Consider the following 21,454-nt stretch of genomic DNA (forward strand, 5'->3'; position numbering starts at 1 on the left):
AGCGAGACGACGTCAGCTTTGAATATTTGAAGAAATCCATAATTTTTGTTTTATTTAGCTCTACGTTTACATATATATGCGTGTGAAATAAAATTGAGAATGGAAATGGGGAATATGTCAAAGAGACAACAACCCGACCAAAGAGCAGACAACAGCCGAAGGCCACCAATGGGTCTTCAACGCAGCGAGAACATCCCGCACCCGGAGGTGGTCCTCAGCTGGCCCCTAAATAAAATTGTGTACTAGTTCAGTGAAAGTGCTTCCAGGTTTTTACTTATTTTGCATTTACGTATACTCAAAACAAAAATACATCAATTTGGATCGGAAATTTCTTCAGATAGCATTTGGATTTATTTTATAACTACTCGAAATTTTCGCCAAAATCTGTAAATCGCTTTAAGATACGAAAATTTAAAGATAGAGTGTAAAAGTATGTGTAGCATATAATATATGCATATAATATAAATATATAGAAAACCGCACGTATTTTTCGCTTGTTCCATACCATCCTTTTCCCCGACTTAGTTTCTGACGATATTTCGCTGAACTTGGGTTTTACAGTATGGTATGTGCAAGTTGAAAAAAAATCCTTACTTTAATATTCACATTTATGAATTGCTTCGATTAAAACCATTAATATTTGCGAAAAATGTGGAAAGAAACTATCATTACACTGCAACAGAAGTTATTTTAGTTCGTCATACAGATTTTTTACAGCAAAAAACTGGTTTACTTTATAGAGGCATAATAATAATTATAACCAATTTATATTAATTTCTAAGATGTTCTATAATCTCATTTTAATCAAACATGTCTTTGAACAAAGAACGCATTTTAGATATTTTGAATTTTCATACGATGGACGTCGTGAGCCACATATGGTAATGACTGGAAAAACAATTTCACGTCTAAATTTTGCCGCCTTCCCTCAAAATATTGAGCATTTTCATCAACACACGAATACTCAGAAGCTCCTACATGTCCACAATGATTTGCGCATAGAAACCTGCATATTGTTTTTTTCCAGGTGACGGGACTATTATTTTCTATCCGGGAATCATCACGGATGAGGCGGCATTTGTATCTAAAGAAGCCGCACAAGGAACATCGTCATCTACTTTGACATTTCCATAGGCAAATTGAAATTCTGCACCCCAATTATGCGCTTTTAAATCACCAGTTTGTAATGTAATTGGAAGATCTGACGGAGCAAAATCTGGATCATGAGGTAGACATAGGAAATTTGTTCCACTTCCTGTTTCATTATACTAGCTCCCACCACCGGCTTTATCTGTAACAATATACAATATACAGTATATACAATAACTTATTACTTCTTAAATAATCAAATACATTTGAATAGCTATACTTGTAAGAAAAATTCAGTGAAAATCAGTAAAAATCTGTTAATACTCCGTACAATCTGAATGGTCAGTTGCTCAGTGTACACTTAACTTTCCAACCGTTAATTTGCCTACAGTAAGTTTACACTGATTGAAACAAAAGAAGAAATTGACACTGAGGCGAATATAAATATAGTGTTTGCTTGATAAACAATTTAATAAAGATGTTATTTGTTAAATTTTAAAGGGCCAGTATTTCAACAGAAGATTGTCACTCCAATGGGCATTTGATATGCGCCACTTGATACATTATTTGCATTTGTATTTGTATTAAACATTTTCGATTGTTAAAGATTATTTCAGCAAAAAGAATCTCTAGATAGGCTTAAAACTGTTTACATTTTCTAGCAAATCAAAAATGTGAAACCACAACAATGATTTCCGTAACAGCCATTTTACTTCACGACATAATAACATTCATATTACTTTGCTACTTTGGTAATACAGACCTGTTCAAGTATGAAAGAAAGCATTTCAGGTAAAGTATATACTCAAGTAAAGAAAATAACTTTTCTCCAGTAAGTTTTAGACTAAGTATGAATTTTCTTTTTAATATTGAAATTTATCTGTGTCATTGGTGACTACGGATATGTTTCGTTTATGTTAGCCCCTCTCTTGTCCTATTTTACTAGTTTTATGACTTTCAGCGATTGATAACTATCGCAATTTTTTGCTAGGCATTAGCGACATGACGGATGCAACTGTTATGTAGGAGCTGTTTGACCTGACGGAACGCATGAGCTCACCACGGATTGTGATGGGTTTGTTTTGTCAATTCTTATTTTTCTGTGTAGTATTTAGTGGACTGGTTTTGTAATTTCATTTATTTTCTTCGGAAATTAGCGTTTTCTGCCCGGCTTGGTATCTAGTTACTTTTGTAATGCACTTGACCTGTCTGTGTTTGGAATAATTCTAAATATACACAAATGGGTTATATATTTACACAAACCACTAGGTATAACGTAGTTACATTCACATAACATAACATAACAAAACTAGCATAAATGTTACCAGCATATACTAAATGAGTTTAAATCACAACAGGACAGTCTTTTCTTCCACGTCTAATGTAAAAAGTACCACATGTTGGTAAAATGACAATAACTTCTTAATGGAAAGTTCAAATGTTTATGTCTTTTTAATCATTTAGTGAACGTTGATAAATGGAATTAAGTTCTAGTTTACCTTTTTTCAAAGTTCACTGTTATGCTATCATTTGTCTCGATTGGTGCGATTTAAAGTTAATCATAAGGATCATATAACAATCTGTGTATTGCTGTTTTGAAATATGACAGTTGTTTTTCATTCGTTCCGTTGATTGATAACGTTTGATTTGGTCAGTTCTTATGGACTTCCCCTTTTTGAATTTACCTTGGAATTCGGTATTTTTGGGTTTTTTGTTGTTGACTATTGTTACATTTATATCATATGTACTTCTGATATGCATATAAGATAAGGCGATGTAATATGAATTCTTATGAAACAACAATCCACCAGAGTCTAAATGACGTAGATGAAAGCAATGAGGTAAACCCATACCGTATAATCCGCGATAAAAAGGCCCTGACATTGACAATGATGTGACTGCACAACACAAGAACAACTGTAAAAACCAGTTAGAAATAGCTTGAGTCATCAGGTTGGCACAAAGCATCAATTATTTTTATTACAAACGTACAAGTACCTGCGATATATAAAAAAAATTAACAAAAACATGCATATTGATATTTGAAATCGACGATTCGAGCAGAAAATTTCCTTAAGAATCCTCACTTATCTACCGTGATAACAACACATTTACTGTAGTTCCTATGGAAGAGGCCAACACCATAGCTGTAATTATCGTAAGTCAAATTTGGGTTTTTGTGTTTTAATTCTCTTGACATTCCTAACTGCTTTTTTCAATAAAATTTTACTTATTTCAAAGTAATAAGGGGGTTTAAGGTGCTTTTACAGACCGAAGTAACTCTTTTAAAAGTTGGATTCAGATATAGGTTCTTTATCAATTCCCCAGAGAGAAGACTTGCTTGCTGATTATCTTTCTTTAAATTTGATATACTCTAAACAATTCCGATATTTACACGACTTCATACAAGAGCTTCTAGGAAAGAATGAAAAGAAGCTAGCATTTTCCTTTAACTTCTAACTCCGCTACATAGATGATGTCCTCTCACTTAATAATTCAAAGTTTGGTGACTATGTTGAACGCATCTATCTAATCGAACTTAAAATAAAGAATACGACAGATACAGTTAAGTCTGCCTTATATCTTGACTTAGATCTAGAAATTGACAACGAGGGTCGGTTGAGAACAAAACTTTACGACAAAAGAGATGATTTCAGCTTCCCAATTGTGAACTTTCCATTTCTATGTAGCAACATACCGACAGGGCCTGCATATAGGGTATATATTTCCCAGTTGATAGATATTCCAGAGTTTGCATTTTCTATCATGATTTCCTTGATAAAGGGTTGTTTTTTACAAGTAAGCTATTGAACCAAGAGTTCCAAGTAGTGAATTATACCTTCGAAAATTTTATGGACAACATCAAGAGTTGGTTGACCGTTATGGAATATCTGCTCCAAAGATGACGACGAATATGTTCCACTTGTCGTCACCACAATCCCGTCCTCCCGAATGTGACCTACCGAATTAGACTTAGAGCCGGGTTTGTACTTACATGAGAAACACGACCATTTTTGGAGCATATGAAATCACCTCTGGTTTTGACGGGGTTCCTGTTGCACAGTCTTTAGTTTTCTATGTTGTGTTTTGTGCACTGTTGTTTTTTTATCGTCGATTTTTGTCTTTTGCAAAGGCATTGTCAGTTTGTTTTCGACTTATGAGTTTGAATATCTCTTTGGTATCTTTCGACTCTCTTTTAAGAATGAGCCTCCGGCATATTACTTAAATCCGCACATTTCACCGTCCTGGTCATTACTATGTTAAGCATACTAGAAAATGGTATATTAGAGAAAGAAATGTTTCAACAATACTTTGTTAGTTATAACCTCATGTGCAAGTAGATTGATATGGTTTTGTGAATGTACGTGGCGATAATGTTACGTGTCAAACATATTTCACATCAATTCTGAGCCTTTATAAAAAGAAATCATATATATGAATTTATTGTATAAAGGACACCTTTTCGATTAATCCGGTTTTATACGCCCGTCTAAGACTGAACATATCATGGTATACCGTTGTCCGTCTGTCCGTCCGTCCGTCGTCAACACTGAGGACAATGACTCAAAACACTTTGAGCAGTTTTCATGAAGCTATGGTGACTTGTTTGTATCTATTGAAATAACCCCCCCCCCATTTTTGTTTTATAAATTTCTGATATGACATTGTGAAGTTATGGAACTGTATTCGTTGAAAAATCATCAAAACTAAAAGGGAGACGGGCGTATCATGCGTTCATGGCGAAGCTCTTTATTGTATATTGTTATGGTACAAAGTTTGGAAAATCAAACACACAAATATTATGTCTCAAATGACCTAAACAAAAAACCTTAATTTGTCTCATGAATTATGCCCGCCTCGAAGCATTGACTATTTAGTTTATTTACAGAGGTATAAAAATTGTCGCCACCAAACATGGAAGGGTGTGTCCTAAATATATGCTGGGACATATATTAGTATAATAGTCCCAGATATATGCAAGATAGGAATTCTTTAAAACGCAGCGATAAGACCATTTAACAAAGGTTAGGTTATGTTCTTCCTTTCTAGAAGATCTTAATAACCCAAACAATAAAACAAATACGGTAAAAGTTACTTGTTTGTTGTCTGCATATTTTCATTTTCTATAGACCCCATCCTTGAATTTACTTCCTGCATTTTCCTTTCCAGTGCAAGAAGTTGTGCGTTTATTGCATCTGGGTCATTTAATAATAATATTTTTCTTTCAATGTCATATTTCCCGGGCAAACAGAACCAGACATTGACATTGAAAAGATTTGACACATTTTAAAATGTTATTTGATAAGACAGCAATCATATACTGATTTACATAGAAGTGTTATCACTTATCAGCAAAAAGTTCAGATTTTGGCAATAAATCCCGAAAAAGATAAGATGGTACAGCGATTCATAATGCCATACAAAAGCAGTGATAAGGTATCAATTTAACGACAGAAAAAAAAGATGCAATTAATATTTCATTCCAAATCCATAACTACAAAACATCTTATGAAAGTTTTTAACTGCATCTGGAAAATTGGAGATAATGATACTTTTCCTGTTTTATCAAAACTAATTGCTCTTTTAGAACAAGAACAAAGATAAGATAATCATTTATTACTTCTATATAACGCCACTCAGATATGAGAAGCTTACATCTAATATATACATATCAAAGTTTTCAGACTTTGTCAGTCAAGCAGTTCGTTGTTCCGGAACATCTGATTAAAGGATATCTTCTCTTTTATAGTGCAAATTCAAAAAATTATTGCGATATCATAAATCGTTTGTCAAAATAGTTAAATGGTGAGAGAAATAAGATTTCATCCCGCCCGGCAGTCATTGTATTGCCAATGAAAATGTTTCACATACATTTATTTATCCAACATGTCTATAAAAAAACCCGGAACTTTTTCGAGATTTTAGAAATATTACTAACATATTACCGTTACAATACTGTAAATTTCTTTTGACTTATTCTTGCATTTACTTTCTACAATTTTCAGTGTCAGAGGCATATCACAAGTGGGACGTCTATTAATTATAATTTTAGCCTATTTTCACAGTTCTTCGTAAGCATAACAAGACAATGTATAAGGCCTCGGGTAGATGTGCTTACTCATACTTTTTTCGGGTCTTTAGGCATGTACAATGTAATTGTGAAATCTTTGACCGTTATTCAGCTTTCATTGATATTGAAAACATTGACACGTTCATTTTAAAAGACAGACACCAGATAAACTGGACCATGATCATCGATATGTTTTTATGAGACCAGCCAGCGATACTTATTTTGGGCTTTGTGATATATGCACCGGAAACCCTTTTCTCTACTGGCAAAGCCACGCTATTTCACTATTCTAGTGGATCTGTGATACTGTGATAGTAGAGATCATACCTGCCCTTATCACTGGTACTTAGTACTATGGTACATGTGGGACTCTGTTAAAAAGGCAAGCCAGCAATATTTCATTTGGACTATGGTACAAATAGACAACGGACTCCCCTTATCCTGCTGCAAATCCATTCTGCCATATCGTAATATTTGAAATTTGTTTTTAGTTTCCCTCTGTAGTTGTCGTGGTACATGTATTTGATTTAAATATTTCATGCAGTTGATAGTGTCGTTATTCGGCATTTTTCATAAATAGCTATACTTGTCTTCCCATTTTGACTGATCTGTGTAAATATCGAAGACCGATCACATTTAGGGCTTGTACATATTTAATTTTGTTAGGGACAAATAATAAAATCCCGCTGTCAAATAATAAAAAAAAATCGGGAAATATTCAGTCATAAGGGGTGTAACTTTAGTAATCTATTCTACGGAAACATTCTTTTCATGTTGACTTTCATTTTCATTGTTGGTACTATCAATTGGTCGGTTTCATAGCTTGTGGACCGTCAGTCCCCGAGGATACCATCCGACTAGAAGCCAGCGCTTTGGTACTTGTTTGATTTTAATTATACATTTTATAAATTTCATGTAATATAACTATGTAACTGTGCAACATTATTGTAAGCCTCAAGTCTAGTCTCAAATGTTTGTGCTTTCCTCAGATCTGTATCCTATTCTATATTGCGTCATAGACGTCATAACTAAATGTCCTTTCTATTCTGAAATCTGTGTCCTTCTCAACAAGTCATGACCTATGTGATGACAGCGCGTGATGACATTAGAATTATCAAAACATATTGGAGGAAATATTTTTGTTGTCAAAAAAAATCTTGAAGGCGAAACAGTAAAATAGATTGATGTCCTGTCTTTTTTTATTGATCGAATTATTGCTTTGCTGTCGATCTGATGAGTCAAGCCATTTCCAACTGATTTTACAGTTTGTCATTACTTTGAGTTGTTTGACGCCGGTCCAAGATAAGAGCAGAGTTGGGCGCTTTAACCACGACGCATTCTGCATGTGCCTGTCCCTAGTCACGCCAAATTACTGAAAGTCTACTTTATAAAAAGGAAACGGCTTTGAAAAAATAAAGGGTCACCATGTGTCGAGACGTCAGAGGACACATATCTGAGGAAAGGACACATATTTGAGATTTGACAAAAGGCTAAAGATTTTAGTGTGATGACGTCACGGGACACAGATCTGAGGAAAGGACTCAGATTTGAGGCCGGACTTAGACTTGACTCTTATATATATATAGAGTAAAATGTATTTTATCATAAAAGTTAATTGTTGCCAAGAACATTTCATCGAACGCGTGCATGCCAATCTCTTGAATATAAGTGCAGGCTGGTCAAATAGACATTTAGATATCCAGAGTTCTCTAAATATACTACCGAAATTTACCCAAAGGAACTTACTTTAAATAAATCTAACATAAACAGCAGTAGTTGTCCTTTTCTAGATTTAGACTTTTCAATTTTTACAGGGAAACTCCATACTAAAATTTACGACAAAAGAGACGATTTTTCATTCCCTATTGTTACTTTTCCTTTTTAAAACGGCGATGTTCCTTTGGCGCCATCATACGGTGTTTATATATCCCAACTCCGTTATGCCCGTGTGTGTAGTGATGTCATAGATTTTAACGAACGTAATCAATGCATCACTGGTAAACTATTAAGTCAGGGATTTCGTTACCATAAATTACTTAAAACTTTTACTCAATTCTTTCATAAATACAAAGATTTTATTAGTAAATTTGGCTGTACCTGTAGAAAACTTATTAAAAACTATTTAAAAAAACAATCAATCTTATTTATATTTCACAACATTGCTTTCAGTTACAACGGTTATTAACAGGTTAACTCCTAACTATCCTACTGCCTGTCGATACTTTTGTTTTGGCATTGCACAAGTCATGTCTTCTTTGACTGTCCATGACGTTAAAACACTAAATCCCTGGGGTGTGTTTTAGTTGATTTTAGTCTCTGATGCATGATTTTTTATTATTAATTGTTTTTGGCTTTCTCAAATCGTACTTTCGTGTTAATTTGACCTGTTGATACAATTTGTAATGCATTTCTGTTATTCAGTGTTTACGTATTTAGTGTTAGATCTCGTCTCACTATTTTTAATATATACCACCTTTGATAAGTGTTTAGTATGACGATAAATTTTCACTTTTTTTCTTGTACTAGGAACAACAAACCCCCTTGTTTTATTAATTTTGTATTTACATTGTGTCATAGATCAAATTTATTCGTTCAGTGTATGTTCACTTGTTTTTTGTTAATATGTCTTTTGATTGAGTTAAGCCATTTCAATTGATATTTTATAATGTGTCTTTCTATGTTGTGATGTTACACTATTGTTTCAGTAGGGTGAATGTTGGCGCCTTTTAAAACGTTTAAACCCGCTACATTTGTTGGCACCTTTCCTAAGTAAGGAACCTGATGTTCAGTGGTTGTCGTTTGTTGATGTGGTTCATAAGTGTTTCTCGTTTCTCGTTTTTTTATATAGATTAGACCGTTGGTTTTCCTGTTTGAATGTTTTTTTTGTCATTTTGGGGGCCCTTTATAGCTTGCTGTTCGGTGTGAGCCAAGGCACCGTGTTGAAGGCTGTACTTTGACCTATAATGGTTTACTTTTATAAATTGTGACTTGGATGGAGAGTTATCTCATTGGCACTCATACCACATCTTCTTATATCTATTTACGCCGGGTACTTTAATGATAGCTGTTATAACCGGCTAGCTTGACACTAGTTCGCATGTATTGACACAATTATTGTTTTCTCAATCAATATTTTTCGAGCATATGCTTTATTTTATTCAAACAAATTCAAAAATAAAGTTGTTTTTTTTTTTATTTTGAACAAACAACACATGTCAGATATTTAGCGATTTCATAAGGTGGGCAGGGCAATGAGCCACAGACTGTAACAGCTGGATAGAACAATTTGCTATTACGATTATCGCGTTTACCTTCAAAATATTGTGCATCATAGTCAACACATGCATATTCAGAAGCCCCTGCATGATGATACATATTTGCACATAGAAATCCATTGTATTGTTTTTTCCAGAGAGACAGACAAGTAGATTTTGCAGGAATCATCAAAGACATTTCTGCCATTGTATTGAGACATACTGCGCAAGGAACGTCGTCATCAACCTTGACCATACCGAAGGAGAACTGATATTCGGTTCCCCAAACATGTGCAACATAATTACTTGTTTCGAGCCCAAGAGGAAATTGTGCTGGACTTTGATCGGGATTATGTGGCAAGCATAAATAGTTAATACCACTTCCGGTCTCATCATGGCTTCCTCCACCTGCTATACCTGAATCATAATTATGACGTTGAATTATAATACGATGATAATTGAGAATAAATAATAAAAAGAAATTAATAAAAAAATATATATGAATGAATTTTAATTTTGTACTTAACATAAAAACTAAAAATGTGTATCAACATGTAAGAAAATCGACTATTAGATTCGAAATAATTATATCATGCCAACTCTATGCTCATTTTAAAATGGGTAGGCATTATTTTTGTCAACATTTTTCGCCTCTCTTTTATACCGAGAAAATCGAAAATGTGTAGGCATTATATTTGTCAACATTTTTCGGCTCTCTTTTATACCGAGAAAATCTACTAATTTTTTTAATACAAAAACTGGCACCATTTACATAGACATATCAGAGAAAGAAACCATTCTGATGTATAAATCAAGAATTAAGTGAAAACAAATGCTCTTCTCAGAATAAACACACCCAAAATACAATGCAACAAAAGATAGCCCAAAAGAGAAAACCAATATAAAATAATTTTGAACGTTGCCCTAGAAGTTAAAATGAAGTCAGTTTTAGAAGACAATAAAGCCATTTTTTTCAAAATGGCACAGGTGCCGACGACATCATTTCTAAAAATGTGAAGCTTAGCAAAGAGATCATTTGGCATGCCATTTTAGTACAGTAAAAAATTCTCGAAGTTGAAAAAAATGCCAGAATTAGCACGTTGTTTCGTGTACTCTGGTCTTACTTTTATTGAATATAGATAAAGTATATTGAAGAGCACAACAGATCATACTAACCATCAAAACCCGATTTCTCCGAAAGAAAGACGTACAACCTGACAAGAAAAACAAAGAACCACACATGACCCAGATGTTTCAATAGAAGATATTTCAATATGTAGCAGTAAAAGAGAAAACAATATCACTCGAGCTTTGATTTGATGAGGTCCATTCGCTCAGTGGAGTCTGTTCGTATTCGTGTTCGTATTCGTTTCTTTCAACGACGCTGTTGTTCATTTTTCTTCGATTTTTATAATGCATGTTTCTGGTTTATTATTTTATCTGTAAAAAACGATCTTTGTTCGCAGTAATCTACTTGTATACCTGTATAAACTAGTTGAGTACCATTATCATTCGGACAATCCTTTCTTCTTAGAAATTAAAAAAAATCAAATTAAATTCACTAACGCAGACACTTGCAGTTTAAGGTATTTTCATGTATTTTACGTATAAAAAAAACGTACAATAAATAACGTTTATAAAAAAAAGAAATTAAAAATAACATTTTCAGAATTGCATTATTTCTGTACAAACTTTTTATGGTACCTTGCATCATTCCCTACCCTTACTTTGTGGAATATGTACATACCATTATCCGACAATTGATTCTGTATGTTTGTTGTGTTCAGCTCTATTTGCTTTTTGCTTGCGACCAACTCCACTTTTAGTTGGGAATTTTCAGTTGCTATCGATGACATATTCGCATTGACTTCCTGTAACTTCCTCTCTAATGTGAGAAGCTGAGCGCTCATTGCGTCCGGATCATTCATTAATAAACGTCCCTGTTTCTTAAGACCCAAGTCATTTGCCAAACTAAAGCAGGTGAGGTTCGTTATAAGGAAAAAATGGAAATGAATCTGTAACACGTCATATAATCGAAACACACTAATACAACAAATGCGTGAATTTCCAAGCGTTATCAGCGTAATTATATAAGAATTAAAGGTGATAACGATTGTTTATATAATTTACGTTTACGAAAATCTTCGGATCTTTTTAGAGAAGTTCTTTTTAACCAGGAAGTATATATTAGTGTGCAATCATCCTCTTTTTTTTACAAAATAATCTTATTTTTGCTCAGCTGATCTTTTTTTTTTAAGTAGGACAAAATAACCCGATGTAGATTGTTTTTTTACATTTACGAATTTTCAACTGTTGATATCCACAATCATTCAATCCCTCTTCTCGTCAATTAAAACATCAATCAACGCTGATTTTAGGTACTCAATTGGTTAAATTCTAACAAACTTCTGCATTTTATAAACTATAAACTTTTTAAAAAATGGCAACATCAGAACGTTGCCAACCTCAAATAAGTTTGGATAAAACAATTTGTTTACGATATTAAAAGTCACACAGCAAAAGAAACATCATCAAACTTCCCTACCCCCCCCCCCCCCCCCAAAAAAAAAAAAAAAAAAACAACAACAAAAAACAACAAAAAAAACAACAACAATAAAAATGCCATTACTATTATGGGCACCAGTTAAAAAAACTTTATTCGAACTATTCAAGTCAATTTTAGCATTAAGAGTACTGATTACGCAATGCGTTGTGTCTATACAGAGAGCAGCAATAGCTAACAAAAAAATGAGGGAATTAAATTTTTTGGACTTTTAAATCCAAAGCAAATAACTGTGGAAAATTACCAACTGACACTAAATATGAATTTGAGATTCACTTGTTTTCGAGTATCGAGTTGCGAGTTACAAAAGTCGAGTTGCGAGTTACAAAAGTCGAGTTGCGAGTTACAAAAGTCGAGTTGCGAGTTACGAAAGTCGAGTTGCGAGTTGCGAACGTCAAGTTGCGAGTTACAAAATTAGATTTGCGTGAAAATGGGGAAAACTATTTAAATTTTTTGGTGTACCTCTTTAATATTTTTGAATGATGATTGCTTATAGAATTGTATACAGTATAATAATTGTTTATTCTTTTTGTTGTTTGGACTTCATCTGAGTCTCGTGTAAAAAATGAATGGATTGCTTACATAATCACTACGCAAAGTATGGTTATTTTCTGAAGAAACAGATAGCTTTTTGAAATACAGCGGATGGCTTGTAGTTTAATCATTATTAAATTTCATAGCTAGCACAGTCATATGCGTCATATTCCTTTATACGTAAAGGGAGATAGCAACCAAACTATAATACATATATGTAAAAGACCCCTCCTGCAGATTTCGTTAAGAGTGGGCTCTTTGGGGCAGCTGGAGAGGCAATATTTGTTAGGGACCCCAAAATTTATTCTTTGGCAGTGACACTCAAACTTGTAGACGTTTAAGTTATATATGTCTACATTGGCTAGAGGTGATGGGGGAAGGTTAAACGCTTATAAAACCTGTTTAACCGCGCCGCATTTTTGAGTCTGTCCTAAGTAAGGAACCTCTAGTCTTTGTTGGTCTTGTACATTCTTTAATTTTGGTTCATCTATATGTTTTGGAGCATAGAATGGCGTCCATTTTCTTGATCTAGTGTACATTGTGTTTCGGGGCCTGCTCGGGGCTGCCTCTGGGTTTGGGATTTCTCGCTGTGTTGAAGACCCATTGCTGGCCTTGGGTTGACTTGTATATTTTGGTTGGGTTGTTGTCTTTTTGACACGTTCCCCGTTTTCATTCTTTATTCTGTACATGCAGCTGTCAAAGATACTTTTGTCAAAGAGACAAAAGACGCAGTTTTGGAATATGTAACTTAATTCTTTCTAAAAAAACGGGTTAATCATACCCAATCCAAATCAAGTTAACTTAGGAATAACATGCTGACAAATATAACTCTTTTAATTTTTTTTGACACGAAACTCATTGTGCAGTAGGTGGGAGATTGATTAAATAAAGTTTGAATTGTCTGTATAAAACGTCAAAACCTTTTCACATCAATATGAAAAAAAGAGCAGATTTAAAGAGTTGTTAGTTATTTGAAAAGTATTTGAAAAACACTTACCGAACAATTCAGAGAAATTCAACATTGACCAATGAACCATGCAAATATGGTCAAGGTCAGATGAAACCTGCCAGACATATATATATATATATACACACCTTACAATCATTCCGTATTTTTTATAATAGCTCTTTCCATTTAAGAGCAATATTTGTGGAAAACTTTGAAATCCATTGAATTTTGAAGTTGTAAAGCATTTACTCTTTGCAAGTTATCGTACCAGGACAAACTGGAAACTTGAATTTTAAATTTTCATTGCGTTTTAAGTTATCATGTGGACAATAGTCCGGAAAATTAAGGATACCGTAAAACAAATTTATAAAACTTACTTAGCAACGCATATTAACTAATAGATACGTCGATACGACAAAAATGACCCCGAATGCATCTTTCTTGAGAAAAATCAGTCGGAAATTCCACCAAAAGTCGGTCAACCGGAACAAAATGAAAACTCTATCAATAAGTCTTAAGTTCATAAAGGCTGGCATTACAAAAATACGGACAGTTACAGTTTTAATGACATTTTCAACGTACTGCAGTAATTTTGCAAAATACGATAAACTTGAACGAACCGCAAACTCATTTTGTAAGTCATCATTACATATTATGTACCAAAACTTAGATCAATATCTGCACTGGCGGGGGCATACAAATATGCCATAGTCAGTTGGTTCCGTATTGCCTTTTCTGAACTTTTATGTGTTATGATATTTTACTTTGAATATCTGTACTGTTTCAATCCGTCAAATCTTTGTGCATGTTTAAATCTGTATTAAGAATTTATTCACATTCGTTTCTTTTAGGGTAGGAAAAGAAACATAAACATATTTTATTTCCAATTCGGAACTCTTATGGGGGTAGACAGATAATTGACGATACGATATAATGGACCAAAACGGATAGCAATAAGATGAACTATGTTCTGACACACGTACAAACATGAACCGAATGACTACGTGCATTTGATAATGTTTATGTTTAGACAAGAGACATCTACGAATATGCTATGGTATTGAGCCTTATCACCGACGAATTTTAGCATTGGCTATGTGACTGGATTCTATAGCAGAACAGGAAATGCTCATCAACCTAGCTTGAATAATCTTTTTGATCTTCATTTCAACATTGAATCCATATCCGCTGCAAACCTACAATATAAAAATATGATTATTTGGTATGATGGCCAATGGGACAACACTCCGCCAGAGACCAAATGACGTACAAGTCAGCAGTAATGGGTCATCGTACGGCATTCAACAATGAGCAAAACCCATACCGCATAGCAAACTATACAAATGTAAAACAATTCAAACGAAAATGAAACTAAAGGCCTGATTTATGTACAAAACAATAAACGAAAAACAAATGTGATATACAGCACTAACAATGAACAAAAGCAGAAAAAGTGGTGGAACATAAATAGGATGTTTTATCTGCATTTGAATAAATATTGACTAGGAAAAAGTCGTTGATAGAAAAAGGAGCTGCTGGCATCATTGTCAAATAAATCTGAATGTCAGCTAAAGTGGGTCTCGACAACACGTGTAAATGTTGAATTCTGTCAGAGCACGTGCTATTATAGTTTATCTAGGATTTTAAGATGTCTTATAATTTTTCTATAGTTAGTTAGATACATCATAAAATTGGCTGCTATAACATTGACAACGCGGCTGGCTTCACAATGTTAGAATGTGAAACGCAGACAAATGAATGTTTAAAAAAGTCTTAATGATTTCGAAAACATTGTTGCGATGGATGCTTTTTAATCTTGAATTCCGTGCATATTCATATAATGTTTCAAATCAATCTATATATTGACATAATCTGTGCACCATATGTGTATATAAAAGATTTGAAATAGTATATAGCTCTATAAAATAATATACATGCGTGGTGTCGAAATTCTTTTTCAAAAAATAAAATCATTTGAAATAATCACTAATGTTTATTTAATTTAATAACATGTTATTGCAATAATCAAGCAATAGGATTGGACACAACTGATTAGGAAATTGATATTAAGTCAACCCCCTTTACATATACAATACATATGTATGATGACAGCAAAACATAGAAAATTATAAGACATTAGTTGAGGAAATCATAGCAAATGAGTCACACGTTGGAACAAGAAAAGAAAGAATGACAAGGTAAAGAAAAACCAAACAAACAAGACAAAACTGACAAAACTGCTAACTCGGAATGTTCAAAAATCTCTTTGAGGGTTTAATGAAACAACGCAAACATTTAAGATATAATTTCGTAATTATATTCATCTACCTTTTCCAAACAATAGAAATTCAATATTAATTTGTATGTTCATATATATGATCATTTACCAGAGATCTTCGTTGGTTTTAATGTTATCGGCATTATAGAAATTAATGGATAACGTTTAGAATCGTTTACTTTATGTATTTCGTCTAGGTCAGCATCTAGGGCGATGCATTGGTGCCTTAGCTTTGTATGCAATATGTTAAATTTTCTGGACCCTTCGCCATTATGTGTTGGAGGCTTGAATGGGTCACCCTTTATTTTCCATTAAAATTATGAGTTCGTCCGTATGTTTGTTGAAGTTTGATTTAAATTAATCCATATTCTGGCAGTAGATGGAATGAAAGAGTTTTTAGTTATTCGTAGTCTACATCTAAGGTGTACATAGTTATCATTATTTCTGAGGTGGTTATATCCACTGACATCAGATGTAACTGGAGGTAGACATTCGATTATATGTTGGGGACAGACAATGTTTGTTTCCATCTACGTCATTTGGTCTCTGATGGATAGTTGTCTTATTGGCAATCATACCACATCTTCTTATTTTTATATTTATAATGTAGTAAATATAGTGTTTCACGCTCAAGTGTGTACAGTAATATCATTTTAAAAGCAATCAAATGTAGGAACTGTTGTTCAAATCGTTCATTAATGCTTAATAAAGTTATTGATACCGGTTTTGATTTTTGCATCTAGTACTTTTTGGAATTAATGTTTATTCGATTATTATAACTATATTCAATGATTCTATTATCTTTTATCATTGCATAAGATCGTGACTTCCTATACCGTTTATGGCGTTACTTTATGAAATCTTCTCCGATCTTACAACTGATATTAGACTGTAGCAAACATGATTTCATATTTACTATCAACAAGTTTTTAAGTAAAACCAAAAATTCAGACAAACTAAAAGACAAAAAATTGCAGTCCGATATTTCCACGAAAAAGGTCTTTGTTAAAGGATGAGTTCTCGTGTAATCTTGATGGTTTTATTTCTACAACTGATAAAGTTGTTTTTAAATTGTATGGAATCTCCTGATTTCAAAAACAGTGTGTGTGAGATTAGAAATTTCTCGCTATAACAAACCATGTAATTGCACCAAACCTCTTAGTCAAAATTTAAATGTAGCAATATCTAATTAAACAGTTCTTCAGTAACAATCTCGTTAGTAGCTTCTACAGATTATATTTGAAGGTTTGTCGACGTCGATGGAACCAACACATGACATATCTTTGTTGTTACTGACATTTCTACTTATTCTACTTCTAGATGTTGTAAGTGAACCTCATTTTATCTCTAACATACCAATCTGAGGGGAATTGTTATAGATCGTAATAGATTTAAAAATTTCCAGATGTCGCCACAAGGGATATAACTTGGCAGCCAAATTCTGGAGAGGAGACGGAATTAATGGCAAGTTAGACTCATGCCAATAACAATTGATTCTGTCCAGAAAAAAAAACCCCGTATAAACAATATAACAGTATGGACTGGTTTTACTTTTTAAGACCATTTATGTCAATTGATATTTCATGGTTCCGTTCTAAGTAAAATTAGTTATGATAGCATCTTTACCATGGATATTTATAGGTTCAGTGTTTCAGCATGCAGATCACAGAATCTGAATCTAAATATAAGATATAATAGTTCTAATAAACATTTGTTAATCCAGTGAAGTAATATTTGCCGTCATATTGTTTAAAAAGACAACATTTAGATATACGATAGATCGATCTGTAAAGAAGAAAGGTGCCACATAACTGTCTGCATATTATGGATACGAAACTAAGACTGCAACCAAACGACTACAATTTAGATGTGTCTATATATAGATAGAATGTGTTGAGCACTGTAGTCAAGAAACTATAATAGTTGTTAATGAGTTTAATAGAAACATCAAAGATCTTCCAATAACACTAAATTCTCCAAATATCGAAACACATTAAGATATGACGTACTACTGACGAGGTTCTTGACTAAGTACAGGCACATGAAATTAAGTTAGGGTTAAACTAGTTGTTTTAAATCTTAACCCTACCCTTTTTAAATCTCGATCAGTGGGTAAATAAAACGTACATAAAACATAACAATAAAAAATAGTACAGGAAAAGCACTTGACTCTGAAATAACGATATAATAGATAACAAAAAATAACAAATAAATAACAAATACCATACCAAAGAATGCTTGATGTTATTGAAAGCGAGTTCAGAGTACTTAACCTAACCTACTGATAAGAAATCATGCCGTCATACTCTTACTATCGGTCGATGTACCTCATACAAGATGCCACACATCAATGTGTAAACAGTACAGGAAGACATGATTTGCATTTCTTCATACATCAAATGGTATTTTAGGTAGATTTTATGAAAATAACTTGTATGGGAGAAAGTATACTGTTAGTTGATCAAAATGAAAGGAGATCTTTACGGCAACCACCTCTCTATTTTGCTAATTCTGAGATTACTATAACACAGTAATCTCAGGCTAACGAACTTCTTTTGATAAGTACTAGTAACAGATGTAATTAATTTTGTTATGTAAATTATTACAGTAACTACGATCATTCTTTGGTGCTATCTTTTTACTGTAATATCTATAATCTTTGTGCCATTTTAGGTTATTTTCTCTTAAACACGTTTTAAAATGTAAATGCATACATGATAATTATCAAATATAATCAAATATTTCTTGAACACTAATAGCTCTTTCAGTAAACAGTTAATTTCTAAAACGTTCTTGAACTACAGATGTATTAGCAATGGAGTAATTACTTTATACTTTATAAAGTGAGTTAGCTGCACTTTTCACACAGAACATGTATAAATTATTTGAATATGGATCCAGAAGGTTCAAACTTCTACAATAAGACTCTTTCGGTAAAAAGTACATATATTCCGAACCAAATAAAGGCCTTTATGTCAATATATATAAAAATAAGGAGATTGTCAATGAGACAAATATCCGCCAGAATTACAATATGTGGGTATAAGCAATGAAAGGTAATATTACGGCAATAAAGGGTAAACAGATCCTGCTCCACTAGTGGCACACGTCATGTTGATCATGGCAAGTACAAATTCGACGATAAGTCTCTTTCAGTGATGTCACAGCCAAGAAAAAAGTAGACTGAATTATGGTTACAAAATTTGGAACATATCCGTGGTCATATGTGACACAGGTATTAACAATTTACCACCTTTTATAATGTTTATATAATAATAATAATAATAATAAATATTTCAAAAGTACACACTTTCAAATTAGTTGTGTAATAATTGTATTCTGAACGTTTCCGAACTTTTAACATGTTTTAAAGTGTATACTTTATGTTATAGACTTATTATACATTAAAACATATAAGATACTGTATTTTACCAGTATTTTACAACATTCGAATATCACACAACGTTATTAATGTAGGTGTTGATTACCCCCCTAAGGTGGCGAAGAATTAAAGATGTCCCTCTTTTCCCTACGATATCCTGATTTAAACTACAATCCTGCAGATTTCGGAAAAGCTAAGCAAGGAATAAAGTACAAAAAACTAAGATTATTTGGTAGACATCTTTGAGATTGCACAGATTAAGAATTGCACAGATTAAGAACAAACAAATCTCTGTCTGAGATATATTTTTGCTAGGAAAGACCTTTACAAAGTCCAAGTCTTATCTGTGGTCATTGAGATGAAAACAATAACACCACTTAAGCTCTGTATTGATAATAACTGACTAACCAACGGTGTGATTTATATAGTTTAGACTGCATCAACAGATGTTGAATATAGTTGTCAGATCGATATAGGAACAACTACGCATCTTTGATAACGTATTTAGAGTTACATTATAATTATTCCCACTGCAAACCATCTTAAGAAAAAGAAGGAAAAACAACAATTCGTTAAAATAGGGTGAAATAAACTCTATAAAAGGATACTAAATGATTACTGAATCGTATATAGGAACTTTACAAGCTTTCATGTGATCTAATTGATGCGGACACAAGTACATATAGTGCCTAAATTGTGTCTGATATACTGAGACTTGCTTTCAGAATTAATGATTAACAAAAGTTCATATGAGCATTGAAATAATTTGGATTTGACAAACGTCAAAAGGTGCCTTCTTACTGGGTTTTGTTCATCCTTAGAGCTGCGTGGTTCACTCTTTTGACAACATTTTGTACCGATGTAAGTATATTTTTTATATAATTTAATGTATATTAAATAATACTTCTGTAAACCGTGAAATATTCTCGAGAGGTTTACTTTCGCTTTTTCCGGTGACAGCTCAGTAGCGCAAAATTAAATTTCTGGAACTCATTTTTTTCACAGAGTTGGTTGAATATTCGAGAAAAAAACCTGATAAGATTGTACATTAGTTCATTTTTTTTTAATTTTTTTTTATTTCAGTCACTTGTGATTTGTTTCTGTTGTATTCAATCGTACTTAGATTCCATTAATCATCATGAACAAAAATAATTAGTTTAACTGAACTTCTGATCTAATATGATTATTTTAACATATGTTTCATATTCTGAAAAGATATTATACTAAAATATAATACAGGTAATATGATTTATTATTTTGCCTAATTGAAAATCAAAAAATTATTTGTTAGAAAAATAGAATTTTTCATAGATTTTGTTAAGTCTTACACAATATTCAATTTTGTTGTCACATCTGTATGATATATAATTTCAGTGATCCATACAAATGGCAACATAAATTAATATATATGTTAGTAGAGACTTTATACATGCACTGAAACATTATGGTCTCTCGCAAAACAGTTTTTATAGAAGATTTTATTGTATCGAAATAAAACATTATTTCGATGTTGAATAATACAAATTTCTTTATATTCTGCTCAAACGTTGGTCTTTTCTATACCTGAGATGCGTGAACCTTCATATGAATATAAAAATAAGGAGATGTGGCAAGATTGCCAATGAGACAACTATCCACCAAAGTTCAAATGAAGTGGATGTAAATAATTATAGGCACCCGTATGGCCTTTAACTATGACAAAAACCCCATACCGTATAGTCGGCTATAAAAGGCCCCAGTATGAAAAATATGAAACACTTCAATTGAGATAACTAACGGCCTAATTTATGACAAAATAATTTACGAAAAACAAATATGACAGACATGAACGAAAGACAACCAATAAACATATTTTGGAATGAGCTTCCTTTGTCGTCCAATTGTTCAGGTAAAATGCATTAAACATTGGAGTTTCTGACATGCAGAGTATTGCATTTTTCCATAAAAGTGTATGAATTAACGAAGATAAACATACGATGTGCATTGTCTGCAGAGAAAAAACGAATTGCTCATTCTGCTTTCATGAAAATCAAATATTAGCAACGTCAAATTGCTTTTTGACACGTTATTTACTTTTCGATCGGTAGTCAAATTTGAGCAAACTTGACAAAGACAAGGCAAATGTAAACATAGTTGCCTATAGAAACAGTCAATAGACTAATACAAAATTTAATTATTTCAGTTAATATATGATATCTTAAATGACGAAAAGTTTAGTATTTTCAAGTTTTCATTAGTTGACACAACTTTAGGATATACCACAACACAAACATTTACAGAATAAATTGTAGGACTAACCACTCAATTTGATCACCAAAAAGAGATAATGTGAAA

General features: G+C 32.8%; 1 protein-coding gene across 2 annotated transcripts in view; it reads left to right on the forward strand.

Moving 5' to 3' along the window:
• The first annotated feature begins 15,610 nt into the window (after positions 1 to 15,610).
• The window catches only part of LOC127708808 (glutamate receptor ionotropic, NMDA 2B-like), a 66,227-nt gene continuing 60,383 nt past the window's right edge, over positions 15,611 to 21,454 (forward strand). Inside the window, exon 1 of one of the 2 annotated variants that reach the window (XM_052213934.1) lies at positions 15,611 to 15,658. The gene's annotated coding sequence lies outside the window, so the exon portion shown is untranslated. Of the gene's footprint in view, positions 15,659 to 19,587; positions 19,982 to 21,454 lie in introns of those variants that run through there. The other variant, XM_052213933.1, reaches the window with a different exon arrangement.

This window comes from Mytilus californianus, unplaced genomic scaffold, assembly GCF_021869535.1.
Source record: "Mytilus californianus isolate M0D057914Y unplaced genomic scaffold, xbMytCali1.0.p SCAF_7, whole genome shotgun sequence".
Lineage (NCBI taxonomy): Eukaryota > Metazoa > Mollusca > Bivalvia > Mytilida > Mytilidae > Mytilus > Mytilus californianus.